The sequence below is a fragment of the Vombatus ursinus genome, unplaced genomic scaffold, assembly GCF_900497805.2.
Source record: "Vombatus ursinus unplaced genomic scaffold, bare-nosed wombat genome assembly UNPS02014799.1, whole genome shotgun sequence".
Taxonomy (NCBI): domain Eukaryota; kingdom Metazoa; phylum Chordata; class Mammalia; order Diprotodontia; family Vombatidae; genus Vombatus; species Vombatus ursinus.
In genome coordinates this window covers 41,714,045-41,740,970 of record NW_020954577.1, presented here as the reverse complement: position 1 = coordinate 41,740,970, position 26,926 = coordinate 41,714,045, and the positions used below count along the sequence as shown (strand labels likewise).

Genomic DNA, 26,926 nt, shown 5'->3' with positions numbered 1-26,926 from the left:
CTCTCTCTCTCTCTCTCTCTCTCTCTCTCTCTCTCTCTCTCTCTCTCTCTCCCTCTCTCTCTCTCGTTCTCTTTATCCTCTGTCTCTATCTCCCCTAGCTCATACAGTATCATGGATTTAATTATCACCTCAACGCAGAAGACTCCCAAATCTATACATCCAGTGCCAAACTCTACGCTAAACTTCAGTCTCACATTTCCAACACCCTACTGTCTTATTTGCACCTCAAATTCAGTATGTCCAAAACTGAATTCATTATCTTCCCCCACCCAAAAAAAAATCATTTCACCTCCTGCCACTTTAACTAATTCTGATTACAGCAACATCATCACCCTTCCACTTACACAGACTAGAAATCTGCAAATCATTGTTGATTCTTCATTCTCTTCGATCCATTATATCCAGATAACAAGTCCTATCAATTCTACTCATATGACATCTAATCCATCCATCTCATCTGCACTCATATTGCCACTAGCCTAGTTCAGACCCTCTAGACCTCATTTCTGGACTACTACAGTAACCTCCTACTTCCTACCTCCAGGCTTTCTCTTCTCTAACCCAATGGGGAGGAGAAGAGAAAGAAAACATAACTTCTAGCAGAGACAGGAAAACATGGAAAAGTGTGAGCAGCACAAAGGAAATCTTATGGCATTACTCCCCAGAGTAGTGATGTAAATAAAAAAGGGGGTTGGGTATAATAATAGAAGCTGCAGCTTAGGACAACTTAGGGGCACTTTCACGGGGTTTATTAAAAGCACGGCAACTGTACCATGACAGGATGTGAATTTCCCCTACAACTCCTTCCTTAATTTCTTCCTGGGATTCTTTTTCCTGTGAAAGCTTAACAGATTAAAATTCTTTTGAGGCTGGGAAAGAGAATTTTTTAATTAAATGCTCCCAGAGGTGACTCCGTCCTATAAGAGAAGCAGAAGTGAGGTGCCCCTAATCATCTTTTTTTTAATGACCTCCGGGGGAGGAGGGCTGAATTCTGTGACCCACAGAGAAAGAGGCCAAAATACCCTTAATAAGCTTACCCTTCCAGGCATTATCGAAGAAAAATCCATTTGGTCGTTGGGTTTCCTGGCATCAAAGTAGGTTGCCAGTCAATTACCCTCAAAAGGTTACCTTCATTTGCACGTGGCCAGCAAGTGCTTGGATAGGATAAAGTTTAAGCTTATTGGAAAGAGAGTTAGCCAGGTCATCAGTCTCTTTCTCTTGGGAGGTCATGGGAAGAGGGCCTGATAGGTAGAGTACTCAAACAAGAACCTACCTCAAGAAATCTAGGACCTGGGAGAGCTCCCTTGCTCTGAAAAATAAAAGACCAAGCTAGTTCTTCCAAAGCCAGAAGGCATACCCTACAGCTGGGTTACTTTGAGATGCTCAAGGAAGACATTCAATGACTTCATGCCTCAGGATTTTCTATTGGAAAATGGGGGACTTTTTCTTCTTTTGGCCACATTGATGAGGTGCTTTGAGACACTCAAATGCAAGTGAAAGTGCCCTATTCTCAAACTGGTCTATTTCTAATTTTCACACATGCAATTCTATTTCTTGCCCTATTCCCAGGCCTACAATAGGTTACCTACTCACTTCAGAGTTTTAGGATCCTTCACTTCATTTTTATGCTCCAGTGCTAGGTCTTTCCTGAAGCCCCCATCCCCATTGCCAATACTCCCCCTGCGGGAGGAGAGAATTGCGCTTGTTTTGTATTCACTTATCCGTGTGTAATATTTAAGTGGGGCAGTGAATAGAATACTAATCACCTGACAAGTCACCTGACCTCTCTCACAGTCAGTTTCCTTGTCAGTAAAATGGAGGTAATAATATCATCAATCTCACTGGGTTGTTTTGAGGATGAAATGAGATCACTTATGTAAAGGGTAAAGAACTTTAAAGTTCTACATAATTGCAAGCTATTATTACTGAATGTAGTACTTGCCTCAATAGATTTGTAAGCTTCTTGTGGACAGGACTTGTTTTGGTTTTGTCCCTGTATCCCCACTGCTTAGCACAGGGCCTCTTAATATTTTTTTTATAAATGTAAAATCTCTAGATGAAAGTAAAACATCTCCAACTTTCAAGTGCCCTGTGTCCTATATGAACAGAAGATAGATACTAAATCAAATCAGAAAGTTCTGAGTGATATGACATGCAACTCCGAATGTCGATGGATGGCAATGCAAGGAGTGTACATAGATTGATCCTGGTCTCACAGGACTGGTTAGAGAATAACCCAGGAACCTGCTTATAGTGAAACAGAAGACAAAATATTAAATTATTTATAAATAACCACACTCCTGAGCTCAGTCCCATTCCAGAAAATCTTCTCTATCTGTAACCCCACTCCCAAATACCACACCCACTGTAAGTGGTTCAGGATGCACGGATAAATGGTAGAGAATGGTATCCTGGGCCATCTCCAGTCATTCCAATCTATATCTGGTCACTGGACCCAGATGGATCTAGAGGAGAAAGTGAGGCTGGTGACTTTGTACAGCCCTCCCTCACTCAAATCCAATTCGGTTGCAAGTGACATCATCATCTCCCTGATGTCGTGGTCCTCTTCAAGAAGGAAGGACAAACCACAACCTGTAAGTAGTCTGTGCTGCCCGAATGGGGACCCAGCTGGCCAGTTCCAGTTGGGCAATTCAACTTGTCTTCTCCTCTCCTCTCTTTTCTCTCCTCTCTTCTCCTGCCCTTACCTAAAGGTGTTCTGCCTAAAAGAAAGTTAACTTGGGGTTTACTGGCTAGATTTCTTTCTCAAAGTCCATGCCTTAAACCCAGTTCACTCTGGATAGCATTGATTGGACAACAATAGGTCCCTACCCAAGCACCACTTAATGATTATTTTGGGGCCCTCTTGGCTCAGAGTGAATTCAAATAGTAACTGTTTCTCTTTTGGTCAGCAACGCTGAGAATCTTCCCTTCCCAGTTTGATTTTTTTTTTATTAAAGGGGTCATCCCTCGACTCACTTCTTAAAGAGGTCTATTCATTGAATGGACATTGCCTCATTCAAAGTGAGAACCTGAAAAGACCTTAGCTTAAAAAGGCCAAGGTGTCCCACTGCAACCTGGGCCATCTTCAGTCACACTGATCTATATCTGGTCACTGGATCCAGATGGCTCTGGAGCAAAAAGTGAGGCTGGTGGCTTTGCACAGTTGTCCCTGATTCATATCCAATTCAATTGCAAGTCATGTCATCATCTCCCTGATGTCATGGTCCTCTTCGAGAACAAAGGACCAACCACTCTCCTAGAGACATCTTCCTCCAGGCCACTTGTTAGGTCTCCTATTACTGTTTCCTTGCTGCTGAAGTTAAGGAACCTCAGTGGTCCTCCAACTGCCTTACTTTACATATGGGGCAAAGTCTATAAGGCAGAATGGTACCAAGAGGATCACAGGATTTATAACTAAAATAACATGAATATCCATATTGGGTATTTAGAAAATGGATAATTTTTATCTTAGGTTCCTTTCATCTTAAAAAATAAAATAAATTGTAAACCATATATTGAAAATGAAGGATAACTAATGGGTGGCCTATGAACTCTCTTGATATCTATGTAATATCAGGAGATCTAGAGAACAGAACACAGTTCTTTGGATGGATTCCTATCCTTCCAGTGCCTTGAAATGATTACTTGAAGCCTCGAAAGGTAGAAACCTAAATCTGTGCTAACCTGACTAGCAATTTCCCCCCTACCAGGTCTTGAGCTCCATTTTTCTCCAGGGTGCACTTTCGAAGCTTCCAGTGAAACTGTGTTAAAACATTGGTGAATTGCAACGCAAGGAAATTACATAATAATACAGTATCTGCTAAATACTCCCTAAACAGTAACATTAATCATCTTTGCTGCATCTCAACTACATTAGAAAAACCTACCAGGGACCAGGTGTATGCAAAGTGCATTTGGCGGAATGGCAGAAATGAGATCATACTATTCCTGGTCTCAACAACTGTGACCTGGCTACCAGAATATACCATAAATGTCGACAACCTTGGTTTCCTTAATTTTATGTCTGAGTTTAATAAATGATTCCAAGACCCAGACCCATTCTCATGGCAAATTTGCCAGACTTCCACTTGGTGTCAGATTATTCAGAAGAACTACAGCCCTGGTTATTCAGAAAATAAATCAGCATAAAATTACACTGCCAAAAATTGATTAGGCCTCAAAAGTCTTCCAAAGTTCATTAGACAAGCAATGTTAGTCGTCAATTCACCAACAATGCCATTGAATTACTTTTTTGTGGTATTGTGCTGGTATTGTGTGGGGATACAGCACACACACACAATGAACGAACACTGTACTTTGAGACAAAGGTCGTGAGTTCAAATCCCAGCTCTGCACCTTACTATTTGTGTCTCCTCGGGCAAATCATTCCTCCCTCTTGGTCTCAGTTTCTTCATCCAAATCAAGAGGAGATAAGTTATTACAGAGGACTTTTATAGAGAGCCCTGTTTGCAAAACACTTGGTATACATTATCATCTCTGCCTCACAGTAGAACCATGGGGTAGAGAATGTTATCATCTTCATTTTCCTATGAGGTTTAAAACACATGAAGGATCATATAGTTAGTTTGTGCATGTGGCTGGATCAAACCCAGGTCTTTCTGCTGTGAAGTCCAGGTCATTAGCCATTAGACCATGCTGCCTCTAGAGTGGACTAGATTACCATTAGTGTCCTTCCTGCTCTAAGGAGTATGAACAATATTTGGAGAGCAGTAACTTGCCACCTTCCCTTAAAAATCTCTTGATGCAACTGTCACGTTTATTATTGAAGTCCCTAGTCTGTCTTTGACTATCATTAGCAGTTCCTATTGTTCCTCAAATATTGTGCTATGAAAATAATAGAAATGCAATTCACTGAATGTTCAGAGAGTCACTTTTTTCACCCTCTCACCAGCTACCAGGACAAAATGTTTTTAGCAAGAAAACTATGGCCTTGATTTACAAACAAATTTCAGCTGGCACAGTTGACATGAATCAAGCTAACTGCATGACTTACGTCAATTACACTAGACCAAATTAGCCACTATAATCTAGCTGAACCATTCAGGGATCCTAAATATTGCTAAATGAAGAAAAACAATTCACACTCAGGCAAATTCTGAACAGCTCAACACAATTTGAAATGAGCCAGCCCTCAATTTTTATATATGTTTAATTTGTGTGCTTTTCAACCTTCCATAATGTTATGATTAGAGTTTCTTTCCCTGGTCTCCGCAAAGTGTCAAGTTCTCTTACAACTGTGTCCTTCTCTCCAGTCTCCCAGCCACCACCTTATCCTGGCTCACATCACCTCTTGCCTACATTATTGCAACAGCCTCCTGAATGTTCTCCCAGATGCCATTCTCTCCCTCTCTGATTCATCCTCCAAGCAGCTGCCAAATTGACCTTCCTAAGGCACAATTCTGACTGTGTAACTCCCCTATTGGTTGTTGTGTGCTTTTTCCTCTGATAAAATACAAAGTCTTCAACTTAGCATTTACAGACCTTTACAATCTTACTGCCTTTCCAGACTTATTTCACCCTACTGCCTTTCACAATGCTACATTCCAATGGAACTGGCTGATTTGCCAGCTCAGCATTCCATCTTCAATCCCCAGGTCTTTGCACAAACTAGAATGCTATCCCTTCTTTCTTATCTCTCAGAGTCCTTTGATTCTTTCAAGGCTCAACATGGGTGTCACTTCATTTGGGAAACTTTCCTTCATCTCCCTATTTGTTACTATTGTCACCCTTACTTGTTGCTATTGTTACTATTCTCTAACTCCTCATACCATGTTGTTCTTAATGTATCGATAAAATGTTTCATCTCCCAGTAGATTATAAGCTACTTGAAGACAGGGCTGCTTTTCTTTTGAATCTGTATCAAAGCACTTAGCACAGTGTTTTGTACAGAGTAGGAGACTCATTAATGTTTGCTGGATTGGGAAAAGCAGTATCAGACAAAATCAAACAAGTGATTTTTTGGTTCTTCCTTTAAATTATTCTAAAATGTGTAAATTGAAAACTGTTTAGTGAATCTCAACACTTCTTTGCTGTCAAATTGTTCTTCTTTCAACTTTAAAGGTAAGTCAAAAAGCCAGGAAAGAATTAACCATTTCCTCCTAACATCACCCTCAAATCAAACCAAAGTCTTGTGATCCTGTTGGATATCTTTGTTGCAACAGTATTTATCTTGCAGTCCCTTGGAACAAAATTCAAGAGGATCACTGTGTCTAGTTTCATTCATCACCAAAAACAGTCTATTAATTAGCTCACCATCACTACCTGAATTAGCAACACCCACAGAGAGTGGACTCCATCTGTCTATCTGATGTCGGCCAACTTGATCATCACACTGTCTTGGGGATCTAAGAGGAGCCTAAATAACATGATTCCTAATTATAAAAAAGGAGAAGCACAGCTACTTCTCTCCACGTGAAGTCCATCCATGATGAACATCTCAGTGGAAATGATCAACCAAACACACCCGTTCTCTCCAAGAGAGGATTAAGGGAGTATTAAGTCCTATCTTTCACCATGAGGGTCTCAGCTTCCTCCCAGGGATTCTTACTCTGAGATCTGTAAATTTGTTTGTTACAATATTTTGAGAAATATATTTCAGCATCATTGGTTTCATTTATAATCTTATGCCTTTTTGTATATTTTAAAATTTCATTCCAGAAGGAGCTCATAGGCTTCACCAGTCTGCCAAATGGATCCATGATACAGAAAAAGTTAAGAACTTCCATTCTAAACTAATGACTGAAAGGCATGAAAGGGTCTCCATTTTCATATCTTGTCCCAAGCAGAGCATTTACCACTTCAGTGGAGGGAAAACCCAACAAGGATGCCTTCCTCCAACTTAAGTACCACTGAAAGCATACCCATATCTGGTAACAGGTCCTTGAAACTCTGTCCATCTCTAGTTTGCTTTGTTGCTGGTCTTGATTCTTTGTCTTTGAGGTTAGTGATTCCTTTGGTCATTGAGCCCTGTTGCTGCTTCTGAATTAACCCAATCTTGTCCAGTAACCTGAGGGCAGGCTTCAGATAAGTATACCTTATTAATTTTGTATTATTACAAAATTAATTGGGGAAGGTGGCTCATAACTTCTAGAAGAACCAGAAGAGGCTTCTTATATTAAGTGGCACTTAAGCTGATGTGGATAGAGGATCCAAAATGTAAAGTTGATAAGAGGGAACATTATCATCCTGGGGGACAGTTCATACAAAAGCTGAGAGGGGAGATGGAACGTTATGCATGAAGAACAGTGAGTCAGTCAGGTTGCCCAGAACCTAGAGTGTGTGTGAGAAAAGGATTGTGCCATCAGCCTTGAAAGAAAAGATTGGAACCAAACTGTAGAGGCCTTTTACATGACAAAGAGAGGAATTTATATCTTATCCTAGTGGCAAGGGGTAGGCATTGGAGATTTTTGAGCACAGGGGTCATAACATCAGACTTACACATTAGGAATATCACGTTGGCAATGGCAACTATGTGGAGGCTGGATTGGGCAGAGCACGGACTTGAGGCAGGGAGACCAATTAGGAGACTACTGTAATTGTCCAAGTAAGACATGATGAGAACCTCAATTAAGGTGATTATTGTGTGAGTGGAGAGGGAACAGACAATCAATATTATGGAAGTAGAATGGGAAAGACTTGGCAAGTAACTGGATATAAATGTGGTGGAGGATGGCAGAGATTTGAGGATGATTCCACTTGCAAACCTGGGTGACTGGAGGAATAGGGGCACTCTCAAGAGAAATAGAGCAGTTAAGAGGATGTGGGTTTAGGGGATAAAATAACAAAAAAAATGCCAAAATTCTAGAAAAGGGGCCAGTGAGGAAGATTGTGGACTTGCCTTTCCTGGTGCCCTTTTGGGGAGTGTTATACAGATGGATTGAAACATTCATCTGCTCAAGTCTCTTTAAGAATTTAAGATTTCCTTCCATCTAAATGGGTCTATGGAATTCAGTCAGGGGAAAAGTGACACCCACTTTGGGCTGTCCTTCCCTCAGCTATAAATTAGGCTTTGAAATATCCAGCTATCCTGCAGTCATGTTGGGAAAAAAAAGAAGAAAGTACAAGACATTGTAAAGCACTTTGTAAATACAAAGCATTCGAGGAATGACAAATAATAAATTTAATGCCTTCCCACCTAGCCACTGTATTTGATGGGATTATCTTGAAATAACAAGTGGTAGTCTATTCTGCATAACAGAATAAACAACTGTTGTGAGCGCCCTAGAAATTCAGATGTGGCATCTGGATGTTATAATGCAAACCGCAGTTCTCTTTTTATTTTACAAGCTTTTCCTCCTATTAACATATGATGACAAAAATTTACCCACAGTAAAGAAAATAGCATCCAATTTACTTAAGATACAATGCAAAAACATCACCAAGGTTCTTCATCATTTTAACTAGCAAGAAGCTTTTTGCAGTAATCCTAAGAAATCAAAAAAGTAATTTATAGCCAAGGAAACTCACTAACAGGAAGTGCATAGAGATGGTGGGTAAAGGGGGTTCCAGATAAATCTTCTTTGTATCCACTCCACACAATGAAAAGAGTCACCTGTCCCTCTTAGGTTGTGTCATGTTTGGAAGGAAAACATTTCACTATTAAATATTTCCAAACAAAACCCTCCACCTCTCGGCTCTGGCCATTTTCCCAGGCACCTCCCCATGCCTGAAATGCTCTCCTTCCTCAATTCTATCTACTGACTTCTCTGGCTTCCTCATGTTCTAACTAAAATCCCATCTTTTACAGGAACCCTTTCCCAACCCCTCTTGATTCTAGTGCCTTCTCTGTCAGTGATTTCCTAGTTATCCCACGTATAGCTTATTTTGTATAGATCTGTCTATTTGTCCAAAGTCACAGAGGAAATAAGGGAAGAACAACAGATTCTAACTAGGTCCTTACATGACTGTGTCACACCGCTACGTCATTTGGTGAGGGTTGCGCAATGATACACTCGATCCACTATGAGTACGTTGACCTTGCCCGAATGGCAGCCAATGTTGAGATCACACGCACCTTCTCTTCCTCGTGGTATGGAAATGAGCCTTAGTTCCTGAAAGCTAGAGCACTGACTGTCCATGGTGCCTGGGATGCTCTGCTTCATCACCTTTGCCTCCTGGCTTTGCTGACTTTCTTTCAAGACTCAGTTTAAATCCCATCTTCTATAATAGTGCCTTCCTACAACCCCCCTCCCCATTAGGGCCTTCTTTCTGAGATGACTTTCCACTTACACCAATGTATTATGCATGTACAATATATATAATTATATGCACATAGTCATTTGCATGTTGTCTCCCTCATTAGAATGAGAGTTTTTTAAGGGTTGGTGACATGTTTTTGCCTTTCTTTACATTCTCACAGTGCCTGGCACAGAGTAAGCACTTAAGAAATTGTTGTTGATGGACTTTGACTGACTGAAAACAAAGCTTGGAAAGGTCTTAGCAAAGTAGAAAAGGTTTCAGTATGGTCCCACCCACACCTGGTACCTCAGTCCTAAACCCAGTACAGATAAACTCATCCTCACCAAATTGGCCAGGAGGTGATGACTTCTTTAGCTATAGTGACCCAAGACAGAGTTATCAAAACAAGTACAAGGGCAACTATGATCAGAAAGTACTTTGATTTAAATGTTTTTAAAAAGTTCCTTCATTCTCTACATCATATTGACTGTGATAGTGTTCGCCCTCGATATTTCAATATTTCTACAATCTGTGATTTAATTTCCTTGTGTACTCCCTCCTCTGAAACAAATCACAATTCTGCTACCCCTTAGTAGACAGTTTTGTGAGTTGTTGTAGCCAGAATCAAAATATTCACTACCTGATGGCCAATCTTTTCCAAACAAGTTAGGCTGGTCTTTGGATGAAAGACTAATGATTGGTCATGCAAGGCAGCACACTAGAAGCCCTCCCAACTTGAAAGGAGCTCCCAGACTTGCAATCTGCTGACACAGTCTTCAAGAACCCACAGTCTCTCCTACTTCTTATGAGACATCAAAGTTGGACTTTAATGGAGAACATAGAATAAGAGCAAAGTGAATGTTGATGACGTGAAAGCTTAATGTGTGCTCACTGGTCATGATAAAGGTGGTCTGTCATCAAAGTCCTATATACTCTCATAGTACAAGCAGAAGTGGGGAGAGGGACATGTGGGGGCAGCTATATGTCACAGAAGGCAATCATTTAGTTGTAGTGCACATCATAAAAGGAAATGGGCACTGGTTGTCTAGTACTGCAGTATCATAAAAACTCTAAGTTATGACTGTACTCTACCATAACTGGATGAATAAAACCTTAATTGCCTTGATTTCAAAATTCTGAACAGTGTTAAGAAAAATCCAATTTAAATATTAAAGTTAAAACAGGATGCTCATGTCCCAACTAATTTGTCTTAAAAAAAATACCCCAGCCCCGTACACATATCAAGGTAATGATACCTACTTTGGAAGAATGCTGGGAGAATTAGTACTTGTAAAGTGCTTGGAAGATCTTCTTAAAAATATTAGTGAAAAACTTTACAACCCAAATTGTTGCAAAAATGTATTTCTCAAAGAAGGGGCTCTGCATTTTTAAATGCAAAATGTCTTTTCCTTCCCCTTCTAATTACTAATTAGTTGTAGTTTCGAGTTGGGAACTGCCTGCGGCTATAAGTTTGCTAGAACTTTGTGGTTTCACCCTTGCATGAGCTTCTGCTCTCAGGGGGTTCCAAGGGAAGCACTGAGCACTTTGCTATCTCCAGCCTTGGTGTACTACTGCACACATGGGCCTAGATCCTCAGTGACATGTTCTTGCTCCCTGTAGCTTAATGGGGTGATTTTCATTACTTTGAAAGATGGGAAGGGGCTTCCCAAGTCAAACTTTAACACCTAGTAGCAGTAGTAGAAGGAATACGGGGAAAGAAGGAAGGGCAAAGAAATGACAGCCATAAGTTCTAGAAATCCACTTCCATGGTTAACTTAACCAAGTTTTGATTGTGACAACAGAGCCAGGTTGTGGGGAGGAACAGTAGGCAGTCTTCAGGATAGGAGATCTGAAAAATTCCCTTGCTCTCAAATATTTTGTTCACTGACTTGAAATTCCCATAATTCTCCCTTTTGCTTTAATAATGATGATTGTTAAGATTTATATTCTGTTTTAAAAAATTTTTGCTAGGCAATGGGATTAAGTGACTTGCCCAGGGTCACACAGCTAGTAAGTGTCGAGTATCTGAGGCTGGATTTGAACTCCGGTCCTCCTGACTCCAGGGCTGGTGCTCTATCCACTGTGCCATCTAGCTGCCCTAAGATTTATATTCTTTACCAAGCACTTTCCACGTGAAAACCCAGTAACCTCCCATCTCATGACTCCAACTCTCTATTGGATATCTCAAGTGAGACGGCTCCCAATCAAGGGGTCATCCTTTAATCCTCACTCTCTCACACCCCTCTAGCTAATCTATACCAAATCCTGTTGATTCTAACTTTGCTCCAGCTCTCACATATCCTCCCTTCTCTCCTCCAATGCTGCCGCTGCCCTGATTTGAACCTTTATCACCTCACGCTGTAGACTATTGCAATAGTCTGCTGGGTGGTGCCCTTGCTTTAAGACTGTCCCCCACGCAGCCCCTCTTCTACTCAGCTAGCAAAGGGACCTTCCTAAAGCACAGGTCTGACCAAAGCAGCGTGCCCTCCCACCCCAATATTCAGTAAACTACAGTGGCTCACCCTTGTCTCCAGGACCAAATATAAAATTCTCTCTTTGGCATCCAAAGCTCCTCCCTGCCTTTCCAGTCATTTTATACCTTACTCACTGCCCTGTATTCTGTAATCCAGTAACACTGGCCTCCTTGTTGTTCCTCACATGAGACGATCCATCTCCCTACTCTGCATTTTTACTGATTATTCCCATGCCTGGAATTCCTCACCTCTACCATCAGGCTCTCCTGGCTTCCTTCAAGTCTCAACTGCAACCCCACCATCCACAAGAAGCCTTTACCAGGCCCCCTTGAGGTGAGTACCTTCCCTCTGAGATTATCTACAATTTATCTGCATATATCAAGTCCAAACACAGCTGCCTGTGGTCTCTCCTCTTAATTTATGAGTTTCTGGAAGGCAGGGATTGGGCTTGCCTTTCTTTTTATCCCCAGCACTTAGCACAGTGGCCAGCATATAGTAGGTATTTGATAAATGTTTGTTGACTTAATATTCCCATTAGGGCTGAACAGCTCGGTCGCTTGCCCAAGGTCACATGAGTACTATGAAGCAGGGTCTAGACTCCAGCTTCCATCTTCTGCCTCTCACTGGAGCACAGTTTTCCAGAAGAGAGGCGTCAGACTTTGCCCAGGTGTGCCTGGCAACATTCCATAGTGCCGAATCAGATTAAGATATAATTGAGAAATATTTAGCAAAACAAATAAAAATACAATGAAGCATAGATTACATCATAGTTTAAAACTAGGTCAATATGCACCCCCCAAGGATCTTTATGTATGATTTAGTGTCTCCTATTTCTATTTGAATTTGATATCACTTTCTTAAAAGCACTGTAGACTCCTATTGAACTGCTCCAAGGTAATAATAATGATGATAACATTGATATAGTGCCTACTATATGCTAATATAGCATATAGCTTATATATGTTTATAATTTATCATGTATATATTTATATACAGAAGAATTTATATATTTTTATAATTTATAATTATCTCATTAGATCTTTACAACAACTCAGGGAGGTTGGTGTTATTATTACGTCCATTTTACAGATAAGGAAATTGAGGCAAACTGCCATTAAGTGATTTGACTGGGGTCACACAGCTAAAGTATCTGAGGCTGAATTTGAACTTGGGTCATCCTAACTCCAGGCCCTGTGCTCCATTCACTATATGACCTAGCCAGTGATCTAGAAGAGGTAACAATGGAAACATTAACACTTACGGACTCTTTAGCATGAATTATTTTCTCGGTTTGCCCAGTTAGTGCTACTACCTAACAGAGCTCTAGGGTACATGCTAGACAGGTAATAGATACAATACACAAGCAAAATTCCTCTAGCTGTTAACATTTTCTCTCTTTCTGTCTATCTGTCGATCTTTCTACTCAATTGTGTATATTTTATATTTGTTTATTTACATGTAATATCCCCCCCCCCGTAGAAATTAAGTTCTTTGAGGTCAAGGAGTGATTTTAACTCCATTCATTATTAAGTACCTACTATGTGCCAGATGCTGTGCTAGGCCCTAGATCCCAAATGCCTGGCAGGAAAGAGGTGCTTATGATGTGCCTTGTTTTGCCCTGAATTGGACAAGCCAAGGCACCACCCAAGGAGAAAGACCATAGCTATGAAGCTGAAGTGGGAAAGCTGGGCAGCTGGCCAGTAGAATGAAAACAGTGGGGGAAGAGGGCTCTGGTAGAGCAGGACAATATACTGAAAGGGAGAGGAAGGGTTTGAAGGAAGAACAGAGCTCCCAAAGGGCCAGCCTCACTTATCTGACACATGGTCATGGACATAATGCTCACAAAGAAAGGATAATAGTCTCTTGACTCACTCCACAGGAGGAGAGCTGTATTAGCAGTCTCCTATCAGAGAATCAGTACAGAGACATTGTAGAATGTAGGAGGAAATACATCCAACACTCTTACAGCATATAATGATAAATAATAATGATGGTAACAATAGAGAGGCAGCTGGATTATTAGATAGAGAGCTAGTTTCTAAGCCAAGAATAATACAACCTAGCATGCCTATAGCCTTAAAATTTTGAAAAGTGCTTGATATGCATGATCTCATTTGATTCTTACAACAACACTTTGAGGTAGATGCTATTATCACCTCTGTTTTCCAGGTAAGGAAACTGAGACTGAGAAAAGTTTAAGTGGCTTGCCCAGGGTCACCTAAGTGGAAAATGTGGAAGGCAGGATTTGAACTCAGTTCATCCTGACTCCAAGTCAAGTACTTTCTCTACTGTACAACATAGATGTCTAGAAAGACCTGAGTTTACTTCCTGCCATGGGCATACACTGGCTATATATAGTGATGCTGAGCAAGTCACTCAGCTTTTCCTTTCTCTAGGCCCTTGAAGACCAGAAGTTTTCAGAGAAGCTGCCAACCTGTATTAGTAAAGGCAGCTCACTCATTTAGAAAGTTCCCTATATCAATGAAATCACAGGTCTAATCTCTAATAGTTATAGTAATAATGGTGTTGAGAATCATTCATGTAGCATTTTAAAGTTTGTAAAAAGTATTTACAAACATATATGAGGCTCTCACCTGAGTCTCACAATAACCATATGCCGGAATTATTATGATCTCCAGGAACAAAGGGAGGCCTAGAAAATTTATGTTCCCCAACCATGATAGCAGCTGAGAGTGCAGTGGCCAGAGCACTGATTCTACAACCATCAAGACCCAAGCTCAAATCTTACTTCATATACTTATTAGTTTTCTGACCCTCGTCTGCCTTATGTATGCCCAGTTCTCCTATCTATAAAATGGGGAAAATAATAGCACCTTACCTACAACATAGGTTGATTATAAAGATAAAATCAAGTAATATAGAACCTATTTTGCAAACTTTAACATACTCTATAAACATTGTTGTTAGTGAGTTAGTTAGGGATTTGAACTATTGTCTTCCTGAATCTAGGACTGGCACAATAGTCTCTGTGCCACCTTGGGTATGGCTAATTCTGAACCACTGATAATAGATGCCTGTAGAATATTTTATCGTGAGATTCCAAAAGATGTTCAGGACCCCAGCACCTTGCCCACCTGTCAGACGTTCAAATGCCAAACAAGACAACTGACTCATTCAGGTGTCTACTTTTTTTTCCCAATTCACCTTGTCTTTTCCATCTTCAAAGCATATAATTCTTCCCACAGTATTTCAACTGTCTTATTAAAGTGAGCCACCACCTCCATTTATTATAGCTATTTATGACTGAGTGGGTGATGACAGGATATTTGGCACTTTGTTAAACACACAGGAAGATGTGTGCCTGCTCTAACCACCTGACGACAAGCCGAGAGCACGTACTTCAGATGTAAAGAAAACTTGAGAAGGAAGAGTTTAGCTCCTAAACAAAAGCAGCTCTTTCATTTATATATTTTGTCATTTTTTTCCTGAAGTGATATAGCAATCAATTGGTCAAATCAGCAAGCACTTTGCAAGTATTTGCTGTTTGCTGGGCATTGTTCTAGGTTTTGGGGGTACAAAGATAAACAAAAAGTGCAGCAATCCCTGCCCACAGCCATCAACACTCTCACTGCTCTCAGTGGATGAGGTGGCCCTTTATGCTGAGGGAACCTCCATTGGATGACAGAATTTCAGAGCTGGAAGATAACTAATTCAAACCATACTAAAAAATCAATCTACCACAGTAGGCCAATAATTGATCCTTACAGCTTTTGCATGAAGACATACTGTGAGGGAGAGCACAGGACCTCTGCAGAAAACCCATTCTAAATTGGGATAGCTCTAATCATTCATCTTATCTAGGAGGAGTTACCTGGCCTCAAGTTAAAAGTTGCTTCTTTCCACTTTCCCCATCACCCCTAGTTTTATTGTGTGGGGCCAAGCAGATCAAACCCGATTCGTCATCCACTTGAGAGATACAAGCACTTGAAGCCAGCTGTCATTTCTTCCCTTCATTCCCCCTCAGTCTTGATTCCCTCAATCAGCCTTTTGGTCTCTAGGCTAAATATACCCATTTCCTTCAACCTATCTTCATATGGCATGATCTCAGAGCTTTTTGCCAAACCCTCTTTTGGATGTCATCTAGTTCAACAAAGTCAATCAATTAACAAGTGTTTATTAAGTGCCCTCCTCTGTGCCAAGCATTGTGACCCAAATGCAAAAATGAAAAATCATTGCCCTAAAGGCACTTACATTCTGTCCATCCTAACTTCTGGCAACCAGAACTGATCTCAACACTTCATTAATGTCCATTATTCTGCCCCCTCCCATTTCCCTATGACCTCAAGCCAATGATCATTTTCATCTCTCCCATCTTCAGTTGCTACCTCTCTACTGGATCTTCTCTTCCTATAAATATGCTCAGGTCTCTCTATCTAAAACACGGTGGGAAAAAAAAGCAGAAAATGAAAAAAGATCAAAATGAAAATCTTCCCTTTGATGTGTTTGGAAATGATGAATAGATTAATATGGCTGCATTGGAGAATTATATTTGGAAATACTGAAGGACAAGATTGGATAGAGAAGTTGGGGCTAGATTGGGGAGAGCTAGGGAGATGATTTTCTAGCTAACAGTAAACCATTGGAATTTTTTAATGCAAAGGCAGTGAAGATAGATGACTCTTTCTAGAAGTTCAACAGTGAATGGAAGGAGAGTTGATAACTGGAAAAGGCTGGAGAGCAAGGAAGATCAAAGAGGCCAGTCAATTTTAACTTACACAGTAAGGTGGAAATATTTTCTTCATCTCTATTACTACTATAATTAACTAGCCCTAGATTTCTAAACAAACTTCTAGTTATGTATAAACTATAATATAGAATATCTGTAGTCCTACCAAAGAACTGTTCTTTCAATTAACAGAAACTAACAGGAGAAATCCAGGAAGAGGTTATTACAGTGGGGGTGAATAAAAGTGTCCTTTGATAGGAAGTTCAAGAACATTCATCTGAATCAATATTCATTAGCTTGATACAAATCATTATTCTCCCCTCTATCTCTGGTTCCCCCTCCTACCCCCATCCATTCTCTCCTTTTGCTTTTTCTCCTGCTCAGCACTGACACATTTTGAGTAGTCTTCAAGAAATCACAACACTGGGGCAGCTAGGTGGCGCAGTGGATAGAGCACCGGTGCTGGAGTCAGGAGGACCTGAGTTCAAATCTAGCTGTGTGACTCTGGTAACCCCAATTGCCTCACCAAAAAAAAAAAAAATCACAACACTAATGTCACTAAGATACTGTTCAATATGGAGCAAAACCCAACATAAGAGTGGGTCTAATCTGGATCCCATTCAATTCAATTCAGCAAGTATATATCATGTACCTACTATGTTTCATGCATTGTACTAGGCACTAGAGATACAAAAACAAAAATACTCATTGATTTTTTTGAAGTTCACATTCTTTTGTGATTAAGGACTATATAGCATCATAGAGCTTTTCAGTCTCAGAAGACTTCAATCAATCAACAAATATTTATTAAACACAATATGCATGGCACAATATGCAATTGCTAGGGATAGAGATTTAAAATCCAAACAGTCCCTGCCCTTGAGAAGCTTATATTCTTATTGGGATTGCATCATGAGACTTTCATGGAAGCATGAATTTCATGGAAGGTGAATATCACCCTGATGGCACAGCTCCCACAATATTCTCATGATGCTACCATGTCGGAATAGACACTACATAGTATTCACTGGGGAACTCTCATTTTCCCACTAACTCCAAGGCTAATACTCTTAGCGTTGCTCTGTCCATTCAAAGAACTTGGGGTAGACAGGACTGTGTCGCTGTCCATGGTAGTAGGGCGGACATAAACAACATTGCTGACCTTGTTCAGGCCTGGCCGTAGAAACCTAAAAGAATGGCAGCTTTCCCAAAGACCCATTCTAACTCTAATAATATAACCTTATAATACCTAAGTTCCTGATGTTCCCCCCAAAGCATTTCTTACTGTCAAATGGCTTACAACAGATCCACCTGCAACTACACCAAGTTACTGACTTACTACCATCCCAAGTTGATACACTCAGAAATAAGCTTGAGAAACAGACATGTGAAAATCCAATATTTCTTTGCAAGCAGGCGTAATGTTTTCACTCTTAAACACCAGCAGAAAGGCATGCATTATACAAAAGAATAAAAAGAACTCTTTCCAATTTAACTTCACCTCTATTTTACATATCACAGTACTATGCTACAATTTTCCCTTTGGCTTACTATGTCTGGAAATACATATCCCAAATAGGACTCTCCTCTCCTGAGACTTTTAACATACTCTTCTCAAAAGAATTCCATGACTAAATGACTATCCAACCATATTAGATCCCAGGTAGGGACAGAGAATACTTCTTTCCCACAAAGGAGCCATATATAGCCTCCTCTATTGATGCACAAATGATGGGCATCCAATAGGACTTTCTTCATAACAACGAGGCATCCATACCGTAAGATCTCCCAGAGTCTGAGCTCTGGGATTTTTCCCTTCCCTTGAAAGATACAGGAAGAAAGCCTGGGAAGTATCCCTTTCACTGTCATCTGAGAAAATGAATTTGTTCCTTTTATCAACCATAAAATTCTTAACTTTTTGAGTTTCAGCAACTGAGTGATACTTGCAAACATCTACATGTCATGAACCTGCCAAGGCCTGCTACTTTAGAAAGCTACTATGTGCCAGGGAAATAGAATACAAGCACCTTCAATTTAATTCATTTTAAAATGAGCTGTAATAGTGTCTCCCACAGATACTATAGAAACTGTGACTTTAAGAGACTGGAAACTTGAGTAGTTATAGTTTACCATCCTTCTATGAGGAGTTTGTGGGTGACTGAAAGTTTAAGTGTCATTCTAAAAAACCTATTACAAGTTATCACTGAAAAGAGACCAAGTGAAGTAATGCAAAGAGTGGATGGAGAAAACATCTTTGCTGATGGAAGTATTATAACTCTTACCTATCTTAGAAACATGATAAAGAAACATGATAAAGAAAATTCCTTGAGGAATCAGAAGTGAGGACACTGGAGAGTTTTAACTAGTCCTGGAGAGTTATCTGTCATGGCTGGAGAGAAACTAAAAGGGGACAGGGAGAAAGAACTAAATGCTTAAGATTATGACTTCTCTCCAGAGAAGCTAGTGGAACTGTAATTCAGAAGTGAGAAGTCAAGAGTGGAGAAAAAAAGGTTAAATGTGACTATAACTGTAATCTTCCTTTAAGTTAAAATATTGTAAATAATAATGTCTGTGGAGTGGCTATCCTGATAATAAAGTGCATGGCTAATAACTTTTCTGTTTGTGTTTGTGTGTGTATGTGTGCACATATGCAAATCTCTAGAGAAATGAGAGAGAAAGCAACTGCTTAGTGGAAAAGAGATTTTTTCTGGTTCATTAAATAAATATAATTAAATGTTTTATTTATTAGTATATAAAGCAAATACATTAAATATTAATTAATTAGTAGTATTAAATATTTTATTATAAATATTATTTCACAAACTAGCGTGGGGGCTCAGAGCTAACTGACTGAAAAACAGCTTGCAATTTTAGTAGCAAGCTAAATATACCCCTTGGACAGCCATATGGTAAAGTGGATAGAAGGTCAGGCCTGAAGTCAGGAAGAGCCATCTTCCTGAGTTCAAATACGAACTCAGATACTTACTAGCTGTGTAACCCTGGGCAAGTCACTTCACCCTCTTGCTTCAGTTTCCCCACCTGTAAAATAAGCTGGAGAAGGAAAAGGCAAACCACTCCAGCATCTTTGCTAATAAAATCCCATATGAGGTCACCAAGAGTCATGACTGAACAACAAAATATATCCCTTAATTGCTTTAAAGCTCAGGATGATGAAAATGAATATGATAATGAGTCAAGTAGCAGGCTAAGTGAGATGAAATCAATGAGACAGATGCTAAAATTCCGTCCCACGTGTTGTCCAGGAATTTTTTTTCCTTTCTTTCTCATGGGCATTTTTCTCATGGAATCACACATACAAAGTGTCTGATAGTGCTGCTGCTGCTGATGACTAATTACTTTAACTTGCCTCTTTTACTGTTTCATTTCATACATATCTGTTTCATATAACTATTGTCTTTTTGCTTATCATGATATAGACTGCAGGTCTGATGATTAATAATCAATACAATTATTGGTTTATTGAATATGTTTATGTTATCATTACCTAGAAAAGTGTTGATTAATATATTTGGGAAACATCATATTTGGGAACTGGGAATTCATTGAGATCTCTTGACTTTAGAAGAGTACATAGGGAATCAAAATAATGGTATGGAAAAGAAAGGTCAAAGAACTAGGGGATTTACAGATAGTTCATAACAAGGTCAGGGCTGGAAAAACCATCTGGCATTCTGTAAATTACCAATCTGTTGGATCATGCCAAAATATTGGCTACATTGAGAACAGGAAATGGCACTTGGGAATTGATTTACACATTCCCTTTTGAGAAGGAAGATCTGGTCAAGAGAGTACAGGGCTTAATGAGAAAAAGAGAGGGCTTGGCAGCAGAGAGACTGAAGGAAGTTCTAAGTCAGAAAAATATAATTCACTTGTAAGTGGCACAAAGGCCAGAACTATGATCTGAACAAGGACACAATGTCCTTGGGCAATGCCAAAATCAAATTTATCTTTGCCGAGGAACATTTGAAGTCAGAGTTGGGAAGCTTTTCTGGGAAAGCACGCTGTCCTTTTCAGGGAACAAACATGGGAAGTGTGATTCAACAAGGTGACAGAATCACAACAGAATTGGCAGGCATCTGACTCAGAAATGATGAGTAGTTTAATGGATGCCTCAGAGTCATCTCATGGACATGCTCAGGGTTTAAAGGCTACTCAAAGATACTAGAATCACATAGCAAACCTGTTTGCAAAAACTAGAGAGATGATTTGGTGTCAATAGGGTGCCACGACACATATTCCTTTGTTAAGGTACAAAGGGGAAGAACCTGCTGTCTCTGTAGTTGAATGTTGAACTAAAGAGATGACTAAAAAATGGAACAGGAAAGTCTGAAAAAGAAGATGAGACTACACTCATATGGGTAGGTGATGGCTTGATACACGGCCTGGAGATAAAATGGCATCTCCTTGACACTGATATGTACCAGCCTCCACCAGATTCTGAGAAGCTGATGGGCAGAACATGAAGTATTGAGGGCAGAAGCACAACAGTACCTGGGAATGCTTGCCCTGGAAAAACTCAGCCTCATCTAGCTATAAAGTATCCTAATGTGTATAAGCTAAAGAATAGGAAGCAAATCACACCGATAACAGATTGGAAGACACAAGCTTATAGAGGTTCTGTTGCAAGATGGAGACATAGACAACATTGTCTTATTTGTGAAGAAGGAAAAAAAAAACAAAGTAGGAGAAGAAAGGTCACAACAGTATAATGCAAAATTGCCATAATCACAAAAAAGGAAACTTTTCTCAATGGCCTGGATAGAATCACAAGTGATGAATTCATTCAAAAGTGAAATGAGTTGATGGGTGAGAAGCTAACGTCCAAGGAATCAGTGCTGGAAAATGAAGAGGAGGCCAGTGAGAGAGCTCAGCCCGGACCCCAAATAAAAGTTAGCATAGCCTCCTCATCAGTTCTATCTCAACAATTTGGTACAAGATTATCACCATCAAGATATAATCAGAGAAGCAGGACCAGTCGGTGATAAAAGTGGCCTTAAATATGTCAAGGGCACTTGAGAGGAGAATTATTCCTTGGTTCAGAGGAGACCTATGCCCGAGGAAACATTATCAAGAAAAAGAAGACAGTATGAGGTCGAATTTGTTATCAAAAATTGAAGCAAGATAACAAAATTTTGCTAAAAAAAAAAAACTTTAGTATTCAGAGAATATTGGAAAGATCTGGGCCAGGATTTAAACAGAGATTTGATAATGAGATAGGAAAATGCAGACATGAGCTTTCAGCTAAAGAAGACATTGGAAAGTGAGGAAGCATGAAAAATAAAGATATTTCTTATATGTACATATATGTATATACACACGAGCACATACAGAGGCTTCTAGGTGGCACAGTGACAAAGTGGATAGAATGCTGAGCCTGGAGTCAGGAATATCTGAGTTCAAATCTGACCTCAGACAAGTCACATGACCTCTGCCTCAGTTTCCTCAACTGTAAAATGGGGATAGCAACAATAGCTACCATCCAGGGTTGTTGTAACTATGAAAAGGAAATAGTATTTGTAAAGCACTTAGCCCATCTTGCTTCCCAGTCCACACAGACAGTTCCTGAAAAGAGGTAGTACTCTGAGTACAGCAGACGCTACCTAAAGAAACTCTGTGACTTAGGAGGATGACCGAATTGATTGGCAGTACCAATCTTAGTTAAAGCCTAATTGGTAGAGTACTCTAAGGGTTTTCACTTTGCCTCATGTCCTGGACCCTTGGGCAGTCTGGTGGACCCCTTCTCAGAACCATATTACTAATTGCATTAATATAAAATATAGAGGATTACAAAAGAATACACTTACGTTGAAATACGGTTATTGACATTTAGAAAAAAAACAATTGAAAGATCCCTGTTTAAGGGAAAAGAGAAAAGTCATAGAGTACAGAAATATTGTTAGCAAGCTTATACCATAAACCAACTTAGATACAGATCTCCTTTTTGTCCCCCCTATGCCTAGAACGCTCTCCTTCCTCACCTTTCTCTACTGACTCCGTTGGTTTTCTTCAGAACCCAGTTTCAATCCTGTCTTCTACAAGAGGTATTTCCTGGTTCCTCATCCCCACCAGTGTTCTGCTCTGAGATTACCTCCTATTTATACTGGACACGTCTTGCATGTGCACAGTTACCTGTATATCGTCCCCACTATTAGAAGATGAGTTCCTTGAGGGCAGGGACTGCTTTTTGCCTTTTTTTATCCCTAGCACTTAGCACAGTGACTGGCACATAGTAAATGCTAAATAAATGCTTGTTGACCGACTGAGATATAAAAAGGTCAATAGCAACAACAACAAAAAAAATTAGAGTAATCCAAGTCAGCCATAGGCTAAATTATGATGCTGTAGAAGTAATTACTCACTCAGTCAGATGGAATTCATTGTTAAATTAAGTGTACTGCTAGTTTGGGATTTTTATGTGTAAATGAAGTGTTTTCCATGTCTTATTATTATATTTAATTACTACTACTATATCTAGTGCTGTTACATTGTTGGATTCAGCATATCAACAAGCCTAGGTTAAACACTTACTGTATGCTATGTTGGGGATAGAAAGATAAAAAGGTGAGAAAGTCCCTGCCCTAAAAAAATGTCCATTCTATTGGAGGAAAGCGATATATGTATGGACAAGTAAACATACAAAATCTTTAGATAGCAGGGAGTCTAGACAGGCCTTGTATATGGGATGATATCTGGGATGAGCCTTGAAGGAATTCCAAGAGGGAGAGGTGAAGATAGGACTCATTCCAGGTGTCCTAATAAGGGCACCAGTCTCCCGAATGTTGCCTCCAATTCCTTGGGGTCAGGGACGATTATTCACTTTGTCTCTTTTTCCCCAGTGCCTAGCAAGCTGCCTGGCACATTTAAGTGTTTAGCAGTTAGTTGCTTATTGGATTGAATTGACAGTTCAAGGAGTGACTTTGTGCCCAATGACGCATAAGATGGAGGAATGGCATCCAGTTCCTCAAGTGGATTAGATTTCTTAAGGAAGACTCAGACAAAGGTTAGTACATTGCTCTAGACCCCCAGTGGTTCTTAATCATTTGAAAGTGAGGAACATGGATACCTTTGGTAAATCTAGTGAAGTCCATGGACTCTTTTCCTGAATGTTGTTGAATGCATAAAAAATGTTAGATTACAAAATACAATTACTTATATTGAAATAATGGTTAACAATTAAAAAAAAAACAAGTTCATGGACCCAGCATTAATAATTTCTGCCTAGACTATGACACTCTGCTTTGCATACATAATCAGCCACAACAATGGTGGTATCTTGCATGCGTATCATCTCATTTTGTCAATTACAATAATCCATGCAAAATAGCTCTCAGTATTAGGTTTACAAAACACAAAATTAATGCACAGAAAGAGTTAATGATCAACCCACCGTCATATATCCTTTTCAGTAGACTTTCACATAGAGGGCCAAAGAACTGTTGATTTCCTGTGGCTCACATGAGTCAACTCATGGTTAACAACCACAACAGCAGAAGACAAAACAGAAGCGAATAAAGGAAAATTGCAGATAATTCTTTAAGCTGGTTTGGGAAAGGTACTGGATTGAAAATTCTACTTCCCAGTGCCATGATTTAACTAGTGAGCAGACAATGGGCATCTCATTTCATTTACGCAGTTTTTGGCTTCTTCATCTTTAAAATGAGTGGGTTGGACTAAATGTTATCTACAGTTCCTCTCGGCTCTAATAATCTATGAGTCAAGCTGATTGTACAAGCCTTAATTGGACAACTGAGTGCCCCAGAGAATTTTTAGAAGGAGCAGGCCAACATCCCCTAGCCATGCCACTGGCAGGTCAGACACTGCTGAGCTTACCAGCAGCTACCCCACAAAGCAACTGAGGACACAGTTTGCAGGAAGGTGACAGAAATCTCATTGCCAAAGAAAACAAATGTGTTTTATTGTAAAACAGGCACATTTACATAACGCAAGTCAGCACAACCACAATTTCCATAAATCCTACCACTCCTTATTCTTTACTTCTTCAGAAAGGACCCTTTTAAATGAGCAGGATCTTGGCTAGGGACTGAGCAGCATTATTGCTTACAGATAGAGCCCTTCAGCTTTGTCTTAGGAATTGTCATTTCAAACATCTCCATACTGACTCAGTACTTTACATTCTATAGACCAGAAGTCAATTTTTATATGTATAATTACTCCGCCACCATTCTAACTTCAAGACTGGACAGAAATCACATTTCACAAAGAGCAATTTATGCCACATTCTAACACACCATGCAGAACATATCATATATTGTACAGAAACCTGAAATACCATTCATGTTTGAGTAGATTTAAAACTCCAGCTGATAACCACACTCAGTTCGAACACTCAGACTAAATGTGACTCAGATATTTCCTGGAAGCAAACTAAAGTCTAAAAATGTATGTGTTTTCAGCTAATCATCCCTAGGCACAGCACCACCCAAATCATTACCAGGGCTGGTCATGGTGCATTATATCAATGACTGAGTATTGCCACACTTAGACAGGCAAAGTAATTGCTCTGTGGATCAAGAAGGCAATAGCTATTGCCAAGAGTATGGACAAGGGCACCAGCCTCTCTTCCATGTGGAGATGGTGCAGAACTGCCTTCTAAAAGCAGAGACAGACCATGGTTCTAAGGTGTCTCATAATGTGACTGCAGAATTGAAAATATTAATGGGAGGGAGATCAAGAGAGTCAAATGAGATCTCTGTGTCAGACCAGTATAAGTCCAGGAAATTAAGTTACCAAGAGATCTTTCCCCATGTGTCTGTTTTTGTTTTTGTCTGTACAGTTTGAGCCTCTGTAGCTATGCCATAGAGTTGCTAGTGGTGATAAGGGCAAATTTTAGACTGGGAGCTAGGCAGGGATGACTTTATGCTATGAAGTCAGCGACACCTACAACCCTGAAAACACTTTCTGAGATCATCTTTATTCATTCAAATGTCCCTAAGCCAGGAGATAATAAGAACCTTGCAGTCAGACATCTTGGGACCCTGACAAAAGACATTCAAGGACCATAACTTTGAAAATTGGGGTGGGGGGATAAAACTGTTGCCTTTGTAAAGCTGTTTCCAGGACAAAACCACATTTTCACTTTAATTTCCGATTCAGGATTTCTTGGGTGAAGAGAGGGGGGAAAATAGACAAGGCAGAATAAACAAGTAAACACTTCAGAACTGGAAGTTGCTCCTTCCAAATTAACGCAGATAATGCTCAGGTGTTTTTTTTTTTAACTCATACATTGTAATACAAGATTTTAAATGTCAAGAAGAGGGTTCGGTGAGGGCTCTCCAACTTGTCTCAGTCCAAAATAAAGTGGTATAGGTCCTAGGCCTCACTGTCCTCTTCAGTGGGTCTTGAGGTCTTTGAAACTGAGAGCTGCTGTTCCTTTTTCAGTGATGACTCCATCCTCCAGGGTTTCTCTAAATCAAAGCCAGGGTGAAACATGCACAAGCAGTTGGTCTTCATTAAAGTTCTTGGCCATTTTATGGTATCTGTGCAGGAGAGACAAAATGAAGAGCCAATCAGCTACTAGCATCAATATTCTAAGGAATAATGGATGAGGGGGGAAGGAAAGAAGAAAATGTCATTTCTCACCTTCACTCAACTGTGCTCCATCTGCTTCTTTGGAAGATTTGGGGGACTGGCTTTCAGTGGGTAACTCTTACAACTTGCTCTGAGCCTGACGTCAGCTTCTGCGGATTGAGGATCCACTATTTCACTGTTGATGAAAACATAAAATAAATACTCCTCCCATCAATGACCTAAGGCAACTAGAGCCAAGGGTCATTCAACGGAACCACAGAGACATGCTGAGGAAGGGAGGATGGGAGAGAAAAAACTCAGAAACAATGCTGTACCTGCTGCCTTTCCCTGGGATTCTCCTAAGAAACAGCAGCCTGTGAGGGAAGCTGGAGGTGATTTCTAAGACCGCACAAGGTTCTCAATTCCCAGTTTCTCCCGAGATCACAAAAGGCCAGGGATCATCTTTCCATTGCTGTTCAGCCACCTTAACTTAATACTCAGCTCCTTCTTAACCTCCGCCAGCCTTGCCAAACACACACGTGTTGGGTTCTGTCACTGAAATACTGTACAACAGAGGGCAAAATGCAGTTGGAATTAGCTGCCAAGGGTCACTTGTCGATGAGTTCAGAGTTGGCCATCTGGTATAGGGCAGAGTGAATGAGTTTAACAAACCCCTGGAACTATAAGAAGTCTTCTATTCATTCCAATGTTGATAGCAAGTCAATTCTTTATCAGTTTCCCACTAGGTGACAAGAGATAGATGCATCTTTCTAGCTCCTTTGCCCTCTTCCTTCTGTCCAGTCCAGCATTTACTCCTGGCTCTGACATAGCAGATCTATATGCTTTGCATGCCCTTGCCACCATGGTGAAATAAAGAACTTTCAGAAGCTGGACAGAGAAAAGGGACAAAACCGTGGTGGGAGGTGCCACTCTCTTCCCTATATTCTAATCATGGAGTCTAAGAAACATCATTCTCTCTCTCTCTCTCTCTCTCTCTCTCTCTCTCTCTCTCTCTCTC

The 26,926-nt window shown here is 40.1% G+C and overlaps 1 protein-coding gene and 1 long non-coding RNA gene across 6 annotated transcripts in view; both read right to left on the bottom strand.

Moving 5' to 3' along the window:
- The window catches only part of RBMS3 (RNA binding motif single stranded interacting protein 3), a 1,414,112-nt gene that overhangs the window by 1,220,619 nt on the left and 166,567 nt on the right, over window positions 1-26,926 (bottom strand). The window lies entirely within an intron of this gene.
- The window catches only part of LOC114050374, a 64,133-nt gene continuing 61,488 nt past the window's right edge, over window positions 24,282-26,926 (bottom strand). The window contains exons 2-4 of the long non-coding RNA XR_003569990.1: window positions 26,244-26,471; window positions 25,981-26,104; window positions 24,282-25,877 (exon numbers count right to left, since the gene is read on the bottom strand). This is a non-coding gene — a long non-coding RNA (uncharacterized LOC114050374). The remainder of the gene's footprint in view (window positions 25,878-25,980; window positions 26,105-26,243; window positions 26,472-26,926) is intronic.